Source organism: Anser anser, assembly GCF_964211835.1.
Source record: "Anser anser genome assembly, chromosome: 6".
Classification (NCBI taxonomy): Eukaryota; Metazoa; Chordata; class Aves; order Anseriformes; family Anatidae; genus Anser; species Anser anser.
This window is the reverse complement of record NC_139726.1, coordinates 11,941,094-11,962,867: the sequence shown is the minus strand read 5'-3', so window position 1 is coordinate 11,962,867 and position 21,774 is coordinate 11,941,094. Positions and strand designations below refer to the sequence as shown.

The window sequence follows — 21,774 nt, the reverse complement described above, 5'->3', positions numbered from 1 at the left end:
TTCTTTTAAAAACGTCTTGAATTTTCCACGTACTAAAACTACAAGATTTTGTTCTTTGTGACTACCAAAAGCAAAATTTTTTGAGGGTTTCATTTGTGAAAAAAAAAAAGATCATTAAAGAACATTTTTAATTTTTTTCTCATTTGACCTTTTACCTTTAAAATCTCATATTCCCAAACAGTTTTATTTCTAGTAATCTCAATAATTTCCCTTTTTATCAGCCATTCCTGTTCCACCAAGAAGTGGGTGCTTGGGCCCTGGAGAAATCTGTGCTGAAGCTGACTGAAGAAAAGGCAGCATGGCAAAGGCATCTCAAGAAAAAGTAAGAACCAGGACTGTTGACAATGTCTGTCACTCTCTGGATATGAAAGAGACAGTGCAAAGGACTCGTCCCTTCAGTTGTGAGGAAGAAATAGCAACAGTTCCAACTACCATAATACTCCAGCTAAACCCAGACCATGGGCAATGCATACAGAGCTTTTCAGGTATGGAGTCTAAAAAGATAACGAAAAGCTTTTAGCAGCACATTAAAAACTGCACGTGTACCTTTTACTTTAACCAATGGGAGATGTTTCATGAGAACTTCATAGCATTTCCATCCCTTTTTACTACACTTTAGTGTTAGTTTGTTTATCAGGAAGGCACGTTAGCTAATTTTGGGAAGGGAAGGAGGACAGACACTGGTGGTGCAGAGCCCCTGAGAGCTCAGGAGTAACTTGCAGTGGCCTCAGTGTGGTTTTTCACTCTTTTACAGCAATCATGCTGAAGTCCCACATATGCTTTGCAAGAGTACTCACTTCAACTAAAAAAAGTTTTATATTCACTTAAATTTCTTAACATAGCTTGAGTGTTCCTCCATTATTTCTGTGATGAACACACACAATGCATTTGTTAGGCAACAGATGAAGAATGAGAGCATGCTTCAGAGTCTCCATTGGTTTTTCTGCTCTTCAGATTAATACCTTTTGCTAGCATTAATGCTTTAAGCTCAGTGTAATCAAAACTAATGGGAACTGGCAGAGAGTGTACAGAAGATACCCCCCAGATCAAGAGGCATAAACTAAGCATAAACTCCAAACTCTTCTCCTTACATGTTAATTGTCCTCAAGTGTAATACAGCATTTTCTGAGCTAACTGATTCCCTGATGAAATCTTTTAAAGTCGTCTCTTTGTAAAGAAGCTAAACTGTCTCTGATGGGTATAATTGGAATGGAGCCTGTTCTCCCCTTCTCTACAGAGATTTGACCAATCACTCTCCTAGAGATAGGAATGGCCTCACACAGCAATTCTGCTCTCCTGCACAGAGCTCTCAGAGATGCTTTGATATTCTTTGATATTACTCTAAGTCTCAAAATCATCCATGCTTCTAATCTCTCTTCAGGGACTTTCTACAGACCTGAATATAAAGAGCAACTGATATATTCAGGCAGATATTTACAGTGTCATACTTTACAGCAGGTCTGAGACTTCCCAAACTTTCTCTTGGAGCTGAAAGACCTGCATCTGTGACTGTTATTGGGAACCAGTTGTCTCAGTACCCCACAGAGCTTTGCAGATAATCACTGGAGTCCATTGACTTCTAGGAATTCCCCGCTCTTTTCCTTTCTCTCTCTGTTACCATCTCAAACAAGTTGAAACGATGGAACATATGTCTTTTCACCACAAAATGCTTTTCAAATGATATAGAAAAATTCTATCCTTGTAGAAATGTGTTTACTTAACTGAATTTTTGAATTTCCTTTTCAGAAATATATTTTTTTTGAAATTTGGAATATTTTTTTGCATTTTACGTAATGTAACAAATGGCCAATATATCTCCTTGAATCTTTTAAAAAATGGCAGAAAATTGTGAGAGTGACCACTGTTACCCAAAGAGAACTTTGACAAATATAAATCCCTTAGTTTATAGGTTTGGGAAAACTGTTTCATGTTTTCCTCTCCCTTAGAAAAATTTAAAAATCTCTTTGCCATCTTTAACACTAGAAATTATTTCAGTCATAATTTATATGGAAAAATCCTTTACTACTGGTGAAAAAAATAAAAGACACAACTTTTTCAGCTGCAAGCCAAGTCAACTAGTATTGACAAAAGCACAAGAAAGAACATACGAGACACATAAATTTTCCCTGAAAGCAAGTATCTTCATTTCAGAGTCTCAGAAAGAAGGTTCCTGCCTAATAAATTAATTAATAAATAAATAAAAATTAAAAATCTAGTTTATTACTTTGTGGAATCAAATTTTCTTGGATATTTCAGCAAGGTTTGTAGAATGAAAGGCTTTGGACTTTCCTAGAATTTAGAATTTTTTGTCATCCGAAGTCACCAACTTTTAACAATTAGATTGGTGTTCATCACAGTTCCCTGAACATTCAGCATCACTCCTTTGCTGGCCGTCAAGGTTCCCACCACAAACAAAGGAGCAAGAAACAATTCCAGAGGGAATATATTCTGAAGCAGAGGAGGAATCACATTATAGAGTTGTTTCTTTATCTCTACTGATATTCTTGGAAAAGTTTGAAGAGCCTTAGATAGGATGGATAATATTGGACTCTTTCAGGAAAACTAGCTAAAATAGGAGTGAAAGAGAGGGGAAAATATATATATATATTTAACAGATGAGAAACAAAGTGTAGGGGTTGAAGCTGGATTTTCACAAAGATGGGAAACCAGCAGTGAAGTTCCACAAGGGTCTGTGCTAATATCTATGCTACTAAACATGTTTATAAATTTTATGGAAAAAGAGAAGCATGAAATAACAGAAGTTTGCTGATGATGTGAGCTATCCAAGGTAACAGGGAAGAAAACATTGTGAAAAATTACAGAAGGGCTTTAGGAAATTAAGTGACTGAAATAAAATGATAGGTGAAAGTTAATGTAAATAAATAAAAAAGAAATATTAAATGGTGCATGGGGGAAAAAACAATCAATGGAAGCCTGAGCTGACCATTACCATTCAGGAGCAATACCTTGAAGGTATGAAAAATAGTCCCATGAAAACATCATCTCAGTTCTTCACTCCTTGAAATGTGTGGTGCAGTTCTGTCCTTTCACATCTGAAAATACATAGAACTGGAAAAGATTCTGCTTTTCACACTGCATTCTAGACCAGGGGAACATGTTTCCAAAGGAAGCCTCAAATTCATACTGGTTAAGTGGAGACTGGAATGTGCTTAAGGGATATATCCATTGATAGTTACTGAACAGACCAACCACAGGAGACTGAGGCAATCCCAAGCTCTGAAAAGGATGGCAGAATATCATTTAAGTATCATTCTTGTTTGTGTTATGCTTACTCTTTTTCAAGCACCTGCTTAAGTATATTTCTGGAGTGAGTATAATGGGGCAGATAGATTCTCTGGTTTTTGGTGGGCAGCTTTTCAAGCAAGTTTAAAGTCAGAAGCTTGTTTTGATGGAAGCTGATGGTAGAGGTATGTGCATGGATATCATATAGTAAAACAGAGGACCTGCAGCACTGCAGTAATATAGGGCCAGACACTTTCTCTCCTCTATTTTAATGTTGTCTCCCTTTCTAATTTACTTCTAAAGTCAATGGGTCTACTAAGACTCAGAATTTCCCTTGGGAACAATAACAGCATAAATATGTCTTACAAGATTTCTTGAACCTTTCAGACAAGCAGTCCCTGCCTATGCCAATAGTTTTTCATTGGCAGCATCAATTCTTACCTCATTTACTGGACAGTTTTTGCCCTGAAAAGCCATTGGAGTCAATAAAACTGGAACATCAAGAAAACTTATAAAATTCAGCTGGTTAGTAGAGACAGTTCCTTACAAACTAGGAAATTCTAAATATCCTTTATTTTAGGTTCTTACATTATTTTAGTTTAAAATACTTACAGAAAGAAATTTTCTCAGATGACTAAATACTACTGAGTGCAATTCACTTCAGAGTTTTTACAGAAAAAAAAATGTTACATCCACTGAACACTAGTTAGTCCTCCTGTTATTAACCTGGGTCTGGTTCTTCATTTGTCTTATTCTATTTTAATTCCAGTAAAACTCTGAATGACTTATGTAGTTGTAGGGATGTAGTTCAGTTCAGCTCCAGTTGATTTACAGTGAAAACAGTGCACAAGTGTGTAACATAATCATTACAGAGAGACTTGAAGAGAGTTCACATGAAGCTCTATTTTTAACACCTAAATTGACAGCAAATGCAATCACTGAACCTCAAAAAGGAGATAAAAAATCAAGTTGCAATTTAAATAAATGTCAAAGTTAATATTTTCCAGCCCAGCTGATTTCTTGTTTGAGCATGAAAGCCCAATGTGGTGGCAACTAGTTAATACCACTTGATGGAGCAAGATATGTATGATGCCTGCCAGATGAAGGAGCTCTCAAGTACAGCCTGAGGATGCTAGGTCCTACACCCACAAAGAAAAAGAGACTAAGGAGCAACCCTTAATGAAACATTTGAGGATAAGCAACACTTGGAAGAAGGACCAAACCTGTCCAGGCACATGTTAATTTTTCAGCTTCAGAATACTGCTGGTTTGTTGCAGAGCTTCTATTGATCTCGGGAAAAGTGAATGACCAGACAAAATGGTGGACTGCTAGGGAGCAGCTGCATCACCTAGCAATGAAAAGTTATAATGAGTTATCAGTTAATCAAATTTTACTGCATATTAGCAAGTCTAGACATGAAATAGGACATGTAGTCTCAGACAGCAAGTCACAATATTTTCTTAGCAAAACTGAGGAAAGACTAGGTCCATTTCCCACAGTCATGGACTACATTCCCCAGTAAGGATTAGAGCTATGCCCTCCTCTTCACACTTCCAGCCATTAAGATGCCATTTACATAAGAAAGTGAAGAGAAAGACTTTATCATAAGCTTTGGGACCCACGTGTTCATTGCTGCCCATGGCCCACTTATACACCTCATGCACTGGGTGAAACAGACTGTGGCCATGTCTGATCTATCCTTTCTGCATACCTAAGACTATGGGCAAGGCTAATGTTCTGTGCTGTCCATCAATCTTGTTTTCATGTCAGGGTGTCGGTGTGATGGTTCACTACAGATGGTAAATGAATCTAATTCTGGGAGCAAGGTCAGACTTGTGCTTAATAAGTTTGTGTACCCTAAATCTTCCTCCATGACTTGATGATCCACTGGGGATTCACAACATCCACGTACAGGAGCGTTCCCCTCCAGAATTTTATCCCATCAGGCTTTCAACCCTGATATTACCTGCCAACTTAGCAGGAATTGTGACCTTAATTGGGAATAACACTGTCTGTTATTAGCCTACAATGTGCATTACTGAAATGATTTGTACAATTTGACTGCCACAAACAGTTAAGGAGAGTCACAAAAAAACCATCTCATTAAGTCTTCCGATCTCCCAACTGCCACACTATTTGGAAACAAGTAATTATTTAGGTAAAATGCCTTCATGAAAGTTTTGTTCAGTGCCATGTCATCATTTATGAAGCAACAAACTTTTCTTCCCTGGGTGTCAGACATAATTTAATAGAGGATCTACTTATATTTTAATCTGAATTCTTTCCAGCTCTTCCTTAGTTCATTACTCCTTTTATCATATCTTTTCTGCACTTAAAACTGAAAATTTATAAAGCACAGGAATTCTGTTTTAACTTGCATATTGCACTTGCCATTGACAAGCAGAGATGATAAAATATTCTGCAAATTTCTAGTTCTGAATGTTGAATAGTCTTCAACATTCAACATGAGAAGGATCTTCCAAACTATCATGTCTTTTGTTTAATTTCTTTATTGTGTTTTGCTTTTGTTGTTTTTTATTTTCAGAAGAGATAGATTGCTACTACCCAAACTGAAGAAAAAAAATATTGTTCAAATGCAATAAAATAGAAGGGAAAAAACAAAGTATAATAAAAATAAATAGTTGGATGCAGATGACTGGGGAAAAATTGTTCTGCTACCCCAGGACTAAATAATTACATTCTATCTCCCAGGACACCTCTGTAATCCTCCAAAAACTGATGGAGTAGTACAAATATTAGTTCACATTAGTTAGCTGTTTTAATTTTAATAATCTTAATTATTTTCTTGCACATGATAATTCTAGAAAAATAAGTTGTTTTTACACTTACTGAGGTCAAAACTCATCTATCTATATCTGATTAGATACCATCTGATACCATCCTTGTTTCTCAGTTCTTCTTGTAGTATATTTCAAATGGGATTTGGAAAAAAAAAAAAAAAAGAAAGAAAGAAAGAAAGAAAGCTACTACATGAAATGGAGAGTCTGCTGCAGTGAAGTTTTGCACTTCAGTTACTGAAGGTCTTTCTATAAAGTGCAGGGGATTAATTTATTCACTGAGCCTCATAGATCAAACTTGTTACAAAGCAGGTGGCCGCAGCCACAGCCAGCATGAGTGAATAATTTTGGGTAGTCATTAGAAAGGAAAGTGTCATAGTAGGATGTAAACAGGATTGTCTTTGGCATATTACATCGGTCCTAGTCTATACTGACAAGGTCCTGACTAAAGAAACACATCCAATTTTGAGCACTGCACATCAAGAAGGATGTTGAACAATGTGAAGGGGCACACAGCACAGTAACAATGATAATCAGTTATGTGCATACTATAACCCATGGAGACAGACTAAATAAATTGGTTTTCCTCAGTCTAAAGCATGAAGATAGAAAAGATGGGTTTATGCATTTGAAAAGCTGCTCCAAAGAAAGAGGTAATAATCTGTTCTCCATGGCCATTGAGAATAGGACAAGAAGTAACGAGATTAAATTGCAGCAAGGTGATCATGCGAGATGCGAGAAGAAATATTCTAGTGATAAGAACAACAAAGAGGTAGCCTTGATTGCCTGGGGACTGAGGTTTGCAGCATTGGAGGTCTTCTTTAAGAAGAGGCAATGGTAGAAAAAGTTTAAATAGGAAATTCCTCCACGGGGAGCAGAAGGATGAATACGGTGACCATTGAAAGTCCCTTCTGACTTTTGATTCTGCAAGGTTCCTGTCCCCAGTTTCTCCAGCATTGATACTATCTACACAGGGTGACTGTATATATACTCTCAGCTATGCATCACAGTGCCATGAGCTCCAAAATGTACAACAGATCCAGGCTTTGTTAAATGAATCTTTTCTGCACAGGCAAAGGACCACTTTGTTGATCAGGATGGTCTGGATTTATTTGAATCTGAGATAGTTTTTCAAGCAATCATGAGTCTTCACGTCAGAGTGCTGGTATGGAAAACCTCTAGAGCATAACATCAGCAGTTAACTGCCTATAATATTTTACTTCATGCACAAATATACAGATCTGCCCTATTTCTTTGGGATGAAGCTCTCAATATCAGGAAGCTTGGTCAATCATGAAACATAGGGAAAGCAGACCTGTAAGAGCAATATTTACACAGTGGGTCAGAAGAAATTCAACAATCACTAGACATGATAGACAGTTTTGATCTGAAGCTAAACCAGCCAGCAAAGGGCCATGTCACTGCTCAGGGATTTTTATGCCTCTATTTATTTCCCTATTTACAGGGTAAGTAACTTCGCAGCCATTCTAGGAAGAATCCTGGTGCCCATCTTTACATATACACACCCTGACTAAATGAAATATTTTCTGTTGCCATGGCTACTGGGCCCTTTTTTTTTCTTCTTCTTCCTTTCTTTTGCTTCCACAAGCAACAATACCTGCTAACCAATTAAATACTGAGTAATACAGGAGAAAGTGGAAACTCAAAGGTTTCATATGCATCCTCATCTCCTGCTCATTTGAATGCTGACTAGCTACCAAGAAGAAGAAGACTTTCAAGTTTAGAGGTTTCTAACTGAACTAATAAAAGAAACCACAGAGGTTTCAGAGAAGTGGGATACGTGCAGGGCTTGTTGATGCACAATACCATCTGAGGCAACTGGCAAAGTACCTGGAGTGGTGCAGCAATTCCAATTAGGTTTTAACTGTTGCATTCAGACAATCACAGATTCTGCTCACTATCTCCATCTCCCTGACCCAAGCTCATTATGTAAATAAGTTCCCTTCAAGATGGATCAGGTCTCTGTATCCTTGTTTAGCTGAGTCACTGTCTGCCAAACCCAGACACTACCGAGCATTAACGGTTTGTGGTTTCACCACCAAAAGAGTCTTTTACCTGGGGAACTGAGCAGGCCATAAATATATCATTTAAAACAACTGGCATTTTTTATCAAACATATGGACAAATTCAGTGATAAATTTACACTGAAGAAATTCGTTCAAACGAAATATTTCTGAGATGTTTAAGACACATCTATTAGCATCAATGTATTTTTCAGAATTATAATGTTGATCAAGTGGACCAACGAGTTCCATATGACCCTGAAGCTGCCATAGCCTAGAGCAGATATAGCCCTGGTCAAAACCAGGTGACTGTGCATACTGTGCACACTACGGGCCTCCATCTGACTGTCTAAGAAGGGCAGGTACAGCAGGACAGATGCAATGGGGAGGTGCTCCATGGCCAAGGAAGTGTAGATGTGTGGAGAAGATATCTTGTGGGAGGAAGATGAAGGACTCTCCTTCTTCTTCTACAGAGACAAATATTTTTAAAAATAGCAATCCTCTGTATTGGCTTACAGAAATGATATTGGAATTTTATTCAGCCTTTTTATGTTAAAAGTTAGACTGCCCAAAATATTACAGTCACTGCATACAATAGACTAGGAAGATTGAGCTTCTTTAGGTCCTACCATAGGACATGTTTTTACAGATCCTGTTTATTTTTTTCTGTGTTTTTTGAATCTTGTCCATTTTTTCTTGACCTCCTTTAAATACTTCTCTTAATATTTTAACAGAGGAGAAACTGTCTTACTGTTTTTGGACTGTTCCTGCTCAGACAGCTTTAACAGCACCCAAACCCCTAAGCTGTATCTTCTCTGCAATTTTACCTACCACTGCTTGCAAGTGATGGTTTCCAAGACTTTTCCAAGATCCATACATTTTAAGGCAGACCTTTCACCTCTCATGAAGAGTCTGAGACACGTTTTTTTGGTGTCCATGTTGGCAGTGGGTGCAGAAGTAAACCATAAGAGGTGCAGAAAATCAATAGGGAAGGACAAGGTTTTGTACTAAAGCCTTCTTCATTCTCTGCCTGCTCCTCATACAGGAGAAAGACTGCCATAATGCAGAAGTCAGATTATGTTTTTCTTACCTGGCCATGGTTTCAGGGGAAAGTCCACCAATGCAGCAGCAAAATCCTTCCTCAAGTTTCTCTGGAGAATTACATCTTTTTATGGCCACAGTCTCACAGCTGACTCATGAAGGCATAATCAAGCCCTAAAGTGATTAAGCTACTTTGGCCTCTGTAAGGCAGCATAAAAGACAGATCCATTTCAGCACAATTCAGACAACACAAAGAAAAGTTTTTATTATCCTGATTAATTGAGTTTTATCATTTCTCTTTTATTTAAGTCCAATGCCTTGTATTCAATTTAATGAGAATGATTCTGTAAAGTATTAAAACACCCTATGACTATTAAAGGAACATTTATTGAGGTCTAATAAGAGACAAATCAACTTTTCATTTAAATGCCTCAAAAATAACACAGGCAATAAATGGCTGATTATATATTTAATGATACTGTAACTTATATTGTACCAACAGAAAAAGTTTTTGCATTTCCATTTTAACACTATTGCCTGTTTTATCATTAGGGGAAATGTTTATTATTATTCTAATTGGAAACAGCAAGTTAAAATCCATCTTCATTTAAAAGCAAATAATGCTGCTCAAATGTTTAATGTGTATATATAACTCTTGGGGATTTTTCTGGGAATGTGTATATTTGTTACAGTGGTCTGTTTCCAAGTGCGGATATAATAGGGGGCTGGAGAATGCCACTGAAGCCACTGCAGGACTCACTTCAGAAAAGGTTGTTTCAGTAGGAAAAGCATTATGACCCAAATTCTGACATCATACTTGTATGTACTGGCATGTACAGAAGAATTCACACACACAAAAAAAAAATAATAATTTCCAGTGGTAGAATTCAATTTTTCTCCTTAGTCCTGGAAAAGCTACATCTTGATTTTCAAAGTCACTTGTTTGGCAAGGTGAACTTTGAGACTGTCTTGTGTTTTCATTCTACTGTTCTTTTCTATGGATTTTTTTTTCCTTTCACCACTGTATAACTTTTTAAAACTTTGCCAGCATGACAAAGTCACAAAGTTGGTTATCTTGTTTGTTTGTTTGTTTGTTGTTGGTTTTTTTGCTAGTCTGCAAAAATTTGGAGATACCAGGACAGACAACCTTCGAGATAAATCTCTATATTGCATTTAGTTCAGAAGAAAATAAATAAATGATTAAAATTATTTCAATCTCTTTCTCCCAAAAGAAAGGAATATCAGAAAGATTTCCAGGGGAAGTTGAAGTTTTAAAGGGAAACTTTTTATTTTGCAACTGAAAAAATAAATAAATAAATAAGGTACAAAACCTTTAAATAGCTGGCAGCAAAAACAACAACCAAAATGAGCACTTTTAAATCTTATTCTGTTTTCTTGACCTCCTTCAGGCATGAAATGACTGACTTATCTTATTTTAGAAGGTACAGGGCCAAATCTCTGTATTCTGATTCTAGTTCACTTTGTCCCTCTATAAGGTAGGTCATCAATTCCAATCCCCCGCAAAAAAAAAAAAAAAAAAAAAAAAAAAAAAAAAAAAATTAGTGCACAGATCATGTTTTTCAGGCATCTCTTGATGAAACACTCCCTGGTATCTCATGACAGACTTCAGACTTTTAGGAAAAGGCCAAAGTCCACAAAGTCCACAGTATAGGAAGGGGAAATCAGTAAAGTACATGCCAGTTTCTTATGAAGCAGATCCCAGCACAACTTCATGGCCATCACGGTGTTGCCCAAGACACAGGTGCATTGTCCAGCGCTGGGGTCCTTTTATGGAACCCAAAATTATGGACATTGCTCCTGGGAAAGGATTTCCAGCCTAGGTCTAAGGAATCTCTAAGCATTTTACCTTTGTATGAGTATAGTCTGAAATTACTTCATACATTTGTGCTTTATTTACAAAGATACTGATATGAACCACTCATTGTAAACAAGAGAGATATGACTGTCCATAGTGGTCTTCTCTGTGGTACCACAATGGCAACATATCAACCTCTCACTGGTTCTGGTTGGTAATGCCTGCCCTTTGGATTTCTACAAAAGTTCAAAGTAGTTTTGGCAACTGGCTCTAAAAAGGAGTAGGCCACCATGAGTATGATTCACTGACAAACATTTTCTCTCCTAAAAACTGATTTAACTATAAAAGCAAAGGATAAGACAGTTATTGAACCAGTTAAATTATTAAAATTGGGAGCTGTGGATTTGATTCATCAGCAGGCATCAGCACTGAAATTAAAACTGCAAGAAGTCAAGGGCTTTACCTTTTATTTTTTGTAAAGCCCATGAGATGTTATTTACATTTGAGACAAAGATTAAAGGTGCCATGAAATTTACTGTCCCTGCATTTAGCTGGGGAGCACAGCAGAAGGGAGTCATGGAGCTCTTGCTTCCATTCCTGACACCCTGTTAGCTTGCTAGCATGAAATACATTCAGACAGTGCAGCAATATTTGTAAAGCTTATGGGGAAGGATATTAAATCATTCTGTTGTTTATTCAGTGAAGCTTAAGCACATCACTGTTGAGGTTATTCTGTCTCTGGCTTACATATCTTGACTTACCTACCACCCTTCCTTTGCAAAGCATCTATCTCATACGAGACTTGCATTTACCTTCGTGCTGAAAGAGCTTTGTACCATTTCACTGTTCAGCACTGTAAATTATTCAATTCGCAGCTGAGATTCAAACCTATAAAAGCAGAGATTTGTAGTTTTCCATGTATGTTCCAGAAAGACATATTTAGAGAATCTGGGGAGAATAAACAGGCAGTGATCCGTATGACTCCTGCTCCCCTGGTGATCATATTTTTTTTGCTGCCCCCTTCCATACTGTCCTGTTTTGTGTCTGTCATCCACCTGTTGCATCCACTTTGCCAAACAGATAGAAAACTTACAGGTTCAAAAAAGTTTTTTTTGTCTTTTGTTGCACATCTATAAGCATACTGGATCCTTATCTTTGAGACAAGTTCCTGCAGGCCTTTGCAATGGGAATATTAGAGCTGTGCAAGGACAGATGCAACTTCAGCAGAGAGACTGAGGATTTAGTCTCATAAACAAGTTACTTACAGCATCAGCTTGTACAGATACATTTGCTAAAGAAGAAGAGCAGATATATTATTATCCTCTCCTAAACATGGTCAAACTTTCAGCAATTACTGTTGATATAGAGTACCTGCTATCTGAGCAACAACGTGAGCCATTTTAAAAACTCCTGATCACCAAAGGAATAGAAGACTCAGCACTTCCTTAGCTTTAAAAAAAATAAAAAATAAAAATAAAAAAGAGAGAGAGAAGGAAAAGAGAAAGAGAGAGAGGAGACAGAGGGGGAGAGAGATTTCTTTCAGAGGTCACAAGCTGAATGCTTTAGTGCTTTGAAAATAATACATCTGAGTGCTTGTCTGTTTCAGACCTTTCAAACAACTGCCATACCTTACTTCAGAATAATTCTCTTTTCCGCACAGAGCATTACAATAAAACTAAAATGCAATCAACAGGAAGAGAGATAGCATGTAATACAAAAGATGGTATATCATGATACATGATACACTGGAGTAAATTCACATATTAATTTAAATGTGTTTCCCATTTGTGTCTGGTTTGGGTGTGCTTCTGTATCCAATTATTTGCTAATGTTGTCAAGCTTTCCAGACCTGATATACCCTGTATTGATGAGATGACAGAAACACCATCCCTTGCTTGATTTCAGATAACCACATCCACTTCTCATAAAACACATAATGAACTAAAGAGGGAATACTTTTTAATTAAAGTTGGCTGAAATTAATCAATTTTTTGTCTTTGCAGGGTGCTCCTGGTTCTGCTCTCATTTCCTTACTTGCTCAGAGGAAAGTTGTTTAAATGCTCTCCTTTGCAGGCTGTTAAATGAATAACAGGCAAAATGGCTGAGGAGAGCTAAATTAATATAAAAGACAACACAGGGCAGCATGAGAAAAGATGAGGTATTTGTTATTTGCTGAGATATGCTTCCCACTGGAGGAAGTTTTTGGAGCAGTGCTACAAGCCCTAGATATGGGTGGCCAGTGAGCAACCTCAGATGTGTCTGAGAGAGCTGGTGGGCTGGATTCAGAGGATGCCATGAAAAGAATGACCAGAGTTTAGGTCTTCAGCCAAAGAGGCTGGCTGTTGTGTTAAAGGCTTCCTTTTGGCAATGTCTGTGAGATGTGACACCACCCTTGAAGAGATACCATGAACAAGCACAATGTCTCTTAAAATTGCACTGCACAATCACAGCAGAGAGCGAATTTCGAAGTGTCAGATCTGGGCAGGTGCCAGCTCAGCTAATGACAGGAGCATTGAAATCCCATGGAAATTATGGGAGCAAAAAATGAATTTGGAATATGCAATAAATGAAACATAGAGAGCAGGGAAAGAAACAGAGAGGTTTGTCTTCATTACTCGTACATGATCTAGCCCCGGAAAAAGAAGGCCAGGGGATGCTGAACAGAGACACTGAGACCACCCTGCAGGCACTGGAAGGGGAAGGAGGAATCAACTGTCTCATCTATGGTCAAAAGCAGAACTCCCCTTTCTGAAGCTCAGCCAGTACCTACACTCTGTATGTGCTACAGGGGCTGCAGCTAGTTCAGGGGCTGCATGAGGCAAACACACCACAGCAGAAGTAGATGATATGGGAAGGGTGGTCTGTCCTGGCTGTTACATGGCTAGAGGGCTGTGGCAGTGCCCTACTGGAAATCAAAACCAAAGATCAAATACAGGCCTGAGAGACCAATATCATTCTCCAAACCTACTACTTTCATTGTTATTTTTGTGTTTTATAGCCTAGCACATCACAGCTTTTTTTTTTTTTGCTTTTTTTTTTTTTTCCTTTGCGATGTTCTGCAGAATATCTTCTCCCTTTCATCTTATTTGGTAGATTTTTCCCTGGTTGTTTCAGACCTTTTATTCCCTGAAACACAGCTTAAGGCTACCTTGTTTTCTCCTGTTAAGGTGCCATCATGAACCTTCTTGCTGCATCATGGCTTGATCTCACTCTGACAACTCTTGAGAACAAAGCACTGCTTTAACTGTGAGTTCAAGCTCCAGGGATCCACACCCATGGAGTTCAATTAAACACACAAATATTGCACCTTTCTGTGGAGGAAAGGACAGGATGAGAAGCTGCTAAGTGGGAGGGACAAAGAGTGCCATGAGCTGGGGTGGGGTATGTCATACCCCTCTGTAATTCTACTGTAAATTGAGCCTCTGAGCTTTGTCAGAGCATGAAATAAATTTAATGCTGGATGGAGCAGAACAACTCCAGGGGTAACCATGGCATAAAGAGATACAGCAGAGCAAAGCAGAATAGAATAGAATAGAACAGAACAGACTAGATTATTGTATTCCCAAAAGAAAAGTATAATAAATAAACAAATAAGCACAGAGGAGGCAAATACCTCACGCCCAAGTTACACATAAACACAGGTGTTTCTGTGTGTGTGTGTTTTCCTCTTTTTCTTGTCTTTGCCAAGGCAACATTCCCATTTTCCCTTGTCAGCAGGGACAATCCCCTTTGGCCTTCAGAGCAGAAGAGAACACAAGCCTTTAGCTAAAAGCTGCATCTCTTCTGCTCCCTAAACCAAATGCACTACCCACCAAAGTTTGTTCTCAATAAGAAGCACTTCACCATCTACCCCTCCATCCAGAAGGAACATGCAGGGTATTTTGCTCCTGTGCTCCCTTGCTCACTGTTTTCCTCACAGCAGAGGAAAGAGAGGAGAAGCCTGTTAATTGCACTGCAGGAGCCCGAATCTCCTCACTACAAACCATGACCCCAGGGTCTCTAGTTTCTGAAAGGGATCATTCTGTATGCTTTTTGATCTGACTTTCTTCTAAGCCAGCTGAATCCCTTCATTATATGCAGTTTTTCAGGATGGGAAGGACTCCCTGGGTGAAGACTTCATGAGAAGGTTTTTGTTAACAATATTTTCTGACTACTAGGACTCTAATGCAAAATAAAGGATAGGTTTGTTAAAGCATGGGATTAGGTAACAATCATGCACAATCACCTTAGACTCTTATGCACAGGCGATGCACTGGCATGCAAATCTGTCCTGGAATTTTATCCTGGCATTTTATCCTTGTTCAGCCTTAGAACATATTGCTGTTCTGTACAATATGACTATAAGCATCTCTTTTTAACATGAAGAACATGGTACAGAAGAGTTAAAGTGAGAGCCTTGAGCAGAAGATCCCCCAGCCTGATCTGTATAATGCAGTATTGTGGCTTATTTCCTGTTCAAAGGAGAAGAAAACTGACAGCACTCTGTGAGGGGCAGGATCTTTCTCATAGTAGTCAGTGGCCAGCACTGCCAAAACGGTAGTTCCCAGGGGACCAAATGGCTACCTTGAAGAGCATCTTTTCCCTCAGGCTTCTAACTACTGAAAAGCACAACACTGGCTCTGCCTGGCCAGGAAGGATACATGCCCACTTTGCTGTGGACTGTCAAAAACATCACACATATTTTGTTTCTGAATTCACAGCTTTGAGAGAGAAAGACCTTTATCTACGGGCAAACACATAGCACGTTTTTGAGCACTCAGTCATGACATAACATCCGTCCATGAAAAGAGCTTGAGGGGTCAGTTTTCTTTTTTCTTTTTTTAACCTAAAGTGAACTTGGTCCATCTGTCCTGCTGACAGGTTCACTGAGGGGAGATGTCCATGGCCTTTCAGCTGGGTTTCACACACTCACTTGAGAATCTGTCCATGAATAAGATTTTTGTCTCTTGGGCCAAAGGTTCTCAGTGCTTTAATTGAAGATAGCACAGAGATTCTCTCATGTCTATTATCATTGGGAAGGCCTGGGCCTTCTTTTCCTGTAAGTGTTGAATTTTTCTATGGAATGACCAATTCCAGCTAGATCCATTGCTATTTTCTAACTGCTCAAAATCCTGCCTGTAATTTTCATTGAGGAGAGATAACTTTTATCCCTCTCTTCTCATTCAGTGCCACTATATTGTTTCAAACAGCTGCCAGGTTTCCCCCAAAGGTGTCTGTGTTTCAGGGTATGGAGGACCATCATTTCATGACCTTTATATTTTCAATACCTAAAATGCTGAATGTCAGTACAATATACAGCAATTAAGCACTGCAAGCGGCAGACACTTAAGCAGGCGTGGATATCGTTTTCTTGTTTCCACCAAAATATTCTTTTTTGGCTTATAATGAACAGGTCCGTGATGATCTACTGCCACAAGCTTGCATGTGGTTTTATGCCCAGTTTTTTAACAGATGTCACTACCCAATTGATGAACACTACATTAACAAGGACATCCACAATATCTTACCAAGGAAGCGAAGGCTTTTTTCCTGATCCGATGTTGATGTCAGATTTTAGAATTTTTAGTCCCAGGGAACCCAGTGTATGAATGGGTGCAAAGATGTACTACTCAACATGACAGAAAGAGAATCCTCTACAGCCCAAATTCAGTAATTGTGTCTTTCTACCATCAGCCTGCTTCCATGTCCAGCAAATGTGTGTGATGACCAACGCCCCATATCACACTGCCTCTTTCCTGCTTGAGAGTACAAATAGATCTCAGTTCACTGTGGAGAGATACAGCAGCAGCAAATCTCCTCCTGGCTTCTCCTTTCAGTTCCAGGAATAGAAAAGACCCTTAGGCAAAGGAGACAACCAAGGCCTTTACTGCAAGTGATACCATTCAAGCTTTCTGCAAGGAGCCAAATTGATATAATGATTACACTGAAGAGCACCTCAAAGAAAGAGGATGGAATAATTTAAGAGAAATGAAGACTGAGGGTAGTAGCTGACACTTATAGCCCACAGGACAGAAGGCACAAATACAGTAAATTACCTGTAAGATGTCTCTTCTTCCTAGAACGGATGACTTCTAAGACACTAGCAATACAATGAAATAAATGAAAGATTCTTCCTTTCTGTCATTAGAGGGCTGAGTAATAATTTACATGGTTCCTTGTACAGCAATACTTCAGTCAATATTTATAGGACAAAGCAGTAAAGCAGCTTCAAATTTGTTCCCTATTTGATAATAAATAAAGATGAAATTCAGATTTCTAGTTGCCTTTAAAACTGCCTAATCTTCTACTTTTATGTGATTTCAGCCTGAATAATTTAGTACCATAAGAATCTTGCCCCAAACATATGAGGTCTCAAAACATATGGAGGGGAAATTTGAGAAACAAAAGAGGCTTTGCTGTGTAGTGTAAATGCAGGTGGCACATCCAGACATTTTACCAAGACAGATCAAAATTCTGGGATAAATCTTACTTCATATCCCTGTTACTGACTATGATATAATTAATAAGAAGGTGTTAATTACAGTTGCTACTTTGGTAAAAGTTTCCAGCCTTTCATTTTTTTCTAAGTGTTTTGCTCTACACTGCATTCAGCAGTTTCAAGAAAACCCATGACTCTCTTTTGCTTTTCTTCTCAGTTAGGATTAAAATCATTCCTGCAGCCCAAACACATGGGTAACACTTGGATATGATAGCCATGCCTATGGGAATAGAAGAGAATAGAGTTCCTGTATTTTCTTTCAACAGTAATACCTCTTTCCTGATCTTCCATTAAGTTTTATGCTCACTACTCCAAATTTATGCTTTTCAGTCACTGACTAAATCTGTAATTGTGAGTGTGCTTAACTGTTGGAATAAAACAGAAGTTCATCAGTGCTGAAAGGTGTCTTTAGCAGCAGTTATGTTCTAATATACCGCATTGTTTCCTTCATCATTATAGGCTATCCAGCATTCAAGTCAGGTCCTCCAGCTCTTCCTGCTCTGCTCGTGACACCCCAGTAAGTGAACCACAAGCAATCTCAGTACACCCTCCCTCTCCCCAAATCACTTATTAAATCACATTTTATTCCTCTGAAGTGAGTAAAGCTGGTCACATCCTTACAAAAGGCTGTTTTATGTTACTATTTTACTGACAGAAATAGATAAATCCATTCTATTTCTTTTCTGAAATTAAAATTCAATTGAAAACTAAGGGAAAGACTCAAACATAAATGAAGTTACCTGAACCAACAAACTGAAATGTCCATGTCAGTAAAAGTTAGCAACCCTTCTTGAAAAGGTGGAAGTTGGACAAACTGCAGATAAATCCTGCAGAGCTGGCACATGCAGAACAGGACAGGATCCGAGCACTGTAATCCAAATCAATCTTGATTTACAGGAGCTGCATATGAGGCCATGAGGCATCAGCCCATCACATCACAACAGTGTGGTTTTCCATCTCACCAGCTGTGCCACTGACCTTTGGACCACACATGTCATCACATTATCTGACCGACCACATTATCAATCACTACAATAATAATTGAAGTGTAGTAGTCAGCGATATTCTCCCTCACTTTATTTAGATTCATTGCTGGTGGATCCATATGACCTAGGGTCTCCTTCTCAAGCGAACATATTGCTGACATTATGTTGTGTGTTTTTGTGGTTTTTTGTGTGTTTTTTTTTTTAAATTATTATTATTTAATCCATAGTTTGACTAACATATGAATTTCTCTCAAAAACACTCCAAAAAAGGCCAGAAAATGAAGCTTTTAGCCTTGGTCTATTTAAGGTAGTTAGTTCCCTCTGGGTAGATAATAGACGATTAAAACTCCCCAGCATGAGATAACCTTTACCGAAGCAGCGGGCACATAGCAGGCTTCATCAGGAAGCAGCTGTAGCAACAAGGTTATAGACACCCTCCTCTGTGCAGCCAGTCCCCACTCTGCACCATGATGAATGGTCTGTTTGAACTGAGAGTCTGTGGCTCCAGCATCTGAGCTGCTCAGGTACCATCTGGACCTCAACGACACCAGCCCAGAGGGAAGGGCTGATTTGTTAGTCAATGTCTTCACATCTTTAAATACTTCCTCCCACTCTCCAAACTGATAACGTGGGCTTCATACGTTAATTTATTTCTCTAAGAACTAACCATTTTTCAAAACCCTATATTTCCACCTGTTTGACAGAGTAACACCGACAGCAAAGAGCACAGAAATGGAAACAATATATAGCTTAATCCAAAGAGTATCAGTATTAATATAAAAATATCTGTAAGTTCCATCAGCTCTGGCTCAGGCCTGAGGGGGAAGGGGTTCTGGTTGCTACATGCTGTTTTCAAACTGTCTCCTATGGCAAAAACAGGACTGTGCTATGGTATCTAAAGAAAGGCAGTAAGAAGATTAGTATGCATGCTGTTTAGGATTGGGAGGACTTGACTGCATCTGCAGATATGGAAGAGAGGAAATTCTCATACACCTAAAATAAGGTTAAACAAGGCAGCTCCAGTCCACAATAGCAAATGGAGTTAGGATCTAGCATTGGTGGGTGGCAGCATGCATAAATATGTCCTCCCTGCTGCATTGAAATATGCACTCAGCAGTCATCTAAAATGTGAAGAAACGGGTTCTGCTCTCAGCTCTGCCCCAGCATCTGATGTGTGACATTTGGGCTCCTGGGCCTCAATTCTCCTTCACAAAGAGAACCTTCATAATATGTTTTCGTATCTGGTCTCTTTAGGCTGGCAGCTCTTTAGGACCAAAACTTCTTCTGACTTTGGAATATAAAAGTATTTTTCACTCAGGACGCAGCATTGTTAGAGGTTTCTAGGCAACATTATAGCACAGATAATAACTTATAATAGTAATATTTGATTAAAGAAAAATGTTGGATAACTTTCTCACTCCCTACTGGCTGGCTGCAAGTCCAATGCAAGACACTTTCTGAAGATTAGGAGCAAAATCTAAGCAGATAATCCTCCATTTATGCTTTCACTTTCTCACTTGTGCAAACTCTAATCTTTCATCAGGACTGGGTCATGGTGTATTGATGAATACTTGTATAGTCATCAGTAAGTGCCCACAACATGGTACTCAAGAAAGGGGCTGCAACATCATTATTGCACTCAATCAATTTCAGGAGCCATTAGACTGCAGACAGCTCCCATACTCTGCTATCAGGATTGTAATGATACCTCTGGTTTTGCTTTTCAGCTATCATTTTGGTAATGAATAAATGCTCATGGAAGCATTCTACTTTACAGACAGGTGTTGAGACAGAATGGAGACTGTAGTGCAAGGAGGCTCTAGAAAGTTATGAGAAAATACATTTTGCTTACACGGTAGGGCTCTTTAGGGGTTTTAATTACGAAAAGGAATTGCAAGTCAAATTTACTCTCAAAGAGAAATATCCCTTGCTTCCTATATATGGGCCAATTACAGAAATTCTGGTATATCAAATACTCAGCTGAACAAGAAATAGGTAGATGGGTGGTTCAAGGGATGAAACAAATGAGAAAAAGACTGAGAGGAAGTGAGTAACCCTGGTGTTCATTGTTACCAGCAACTCCCAAGACTGACACTTGTTAAGCTGTGGTCTGTCTTGTTAAAAAACACCAAGCACAGCCTCCAACACACACAGCTCGATGACCCACATCCTGTGTATGTATCTTTCCAAAGCTGTTAGAACTGAATGCTGTTTGTCAGCATTTCTGGAAGCAGGGGAAATATTTCTAAGGGGAACGAGGTTGCTCTGGTTTTGTTTCTTTTTCAGCTGCAAGGAAGAAGGTGTAATTGAAATCATTTTGTTAGCAGGACTTGGAAGGGACAGAGAAAAGATGCAAATGCCTTTTGTACACAAATAGTTTTGTGCAGTAAAGGGCAGAGCTCAGCAGATCAGAGTCTACCCTGACTCCGCCACAGATTTTCCAGGTGACCAGCGCAAGTCCTTCCCTTTCCTTGTCCTGCAGTGAGAAGGCTGCTAAATTTGAGGTTATCTTGGGTAATAAATCCAGTCTTCAGATTACTTACTTGAGGAAATGTGGAGCCTGAGGAGCAGGCTGTGAAATGGAAGTAGTGCTGTGTTTTTTCTATCCTCTTGTCTCCTCAGACTTCTACATTTTTGAAAACCATTACACTCTTTATCCGTATTTTTAAAGCATCTGGAGTTTTGGAGTGGCGTATAGTAAAACACGATAGATGGGTACTGACGTCTATTTATAATGCCCTTGTCATTTACATGGCAAGATGCTATTGTTTTTGTGCTTACAATGTCTTCAGCTCAGAGAATCAGCTACTGCTGTTTGCAGAAAATCTTGTTGAATAATGTAGCGGCAGTGGGAGCACAACACTGATATCCTGTCCCTGGTTGTACCAATCCAATCCTTTTCAGCATCCCTAATAAATAAATAAACAAAGAAATCCTAACTGCGATGCTCACATTAATTGGGACCAAAATGTATACTCTAGTCAACAAACATGTGCAGGTGGCTTGCTTGTCAGCTTCTCGTCCAAGCTGTGAAAATTTCAAGGTTAAGGTTCCCTCAAGATACAATGAACACTTTAAACACAGGCAATAAGAAATGAATGGTGGTTCTGTAATGACTTCCAAAAATACCCCACTTCTGTAAGGCAGGGATCAGCACTCAGAGAAAAGGGCACATCTCAGTCCCATCACCCATGGGGCCAAAGTCCAGCAAGTCTGGATCAGGCTGGGGTTGAATCACTTTGGGTTGTAGGATTCAGGATCTTTTGGCAATGGGAATGTCTAGAAAGAAAATCCTGCTCTGACTCAGCTCAGATGAGGGCTCGAAATGCTAACCTTGGTAGGGAGCTCCACCTCCTCATGGGGACGGAGCAGGTCTGGTGCTGAGCCT

The 21,774-nt window shown here is 38.9% G+C and overlaps 1 protein-coding gene across 1 annotated transcript in view; it reads right to left on the bottom strand.

Moving 5' to 3' along the window:
• Positions 1–21,774, bottom strand: part of LOC310901732 (uncharacterized protein) — a 139,175-nt gene that overhangs the window by 49,397 nt on the left and 68,004 nt on the right. The window lies entirely within an intron of this gene.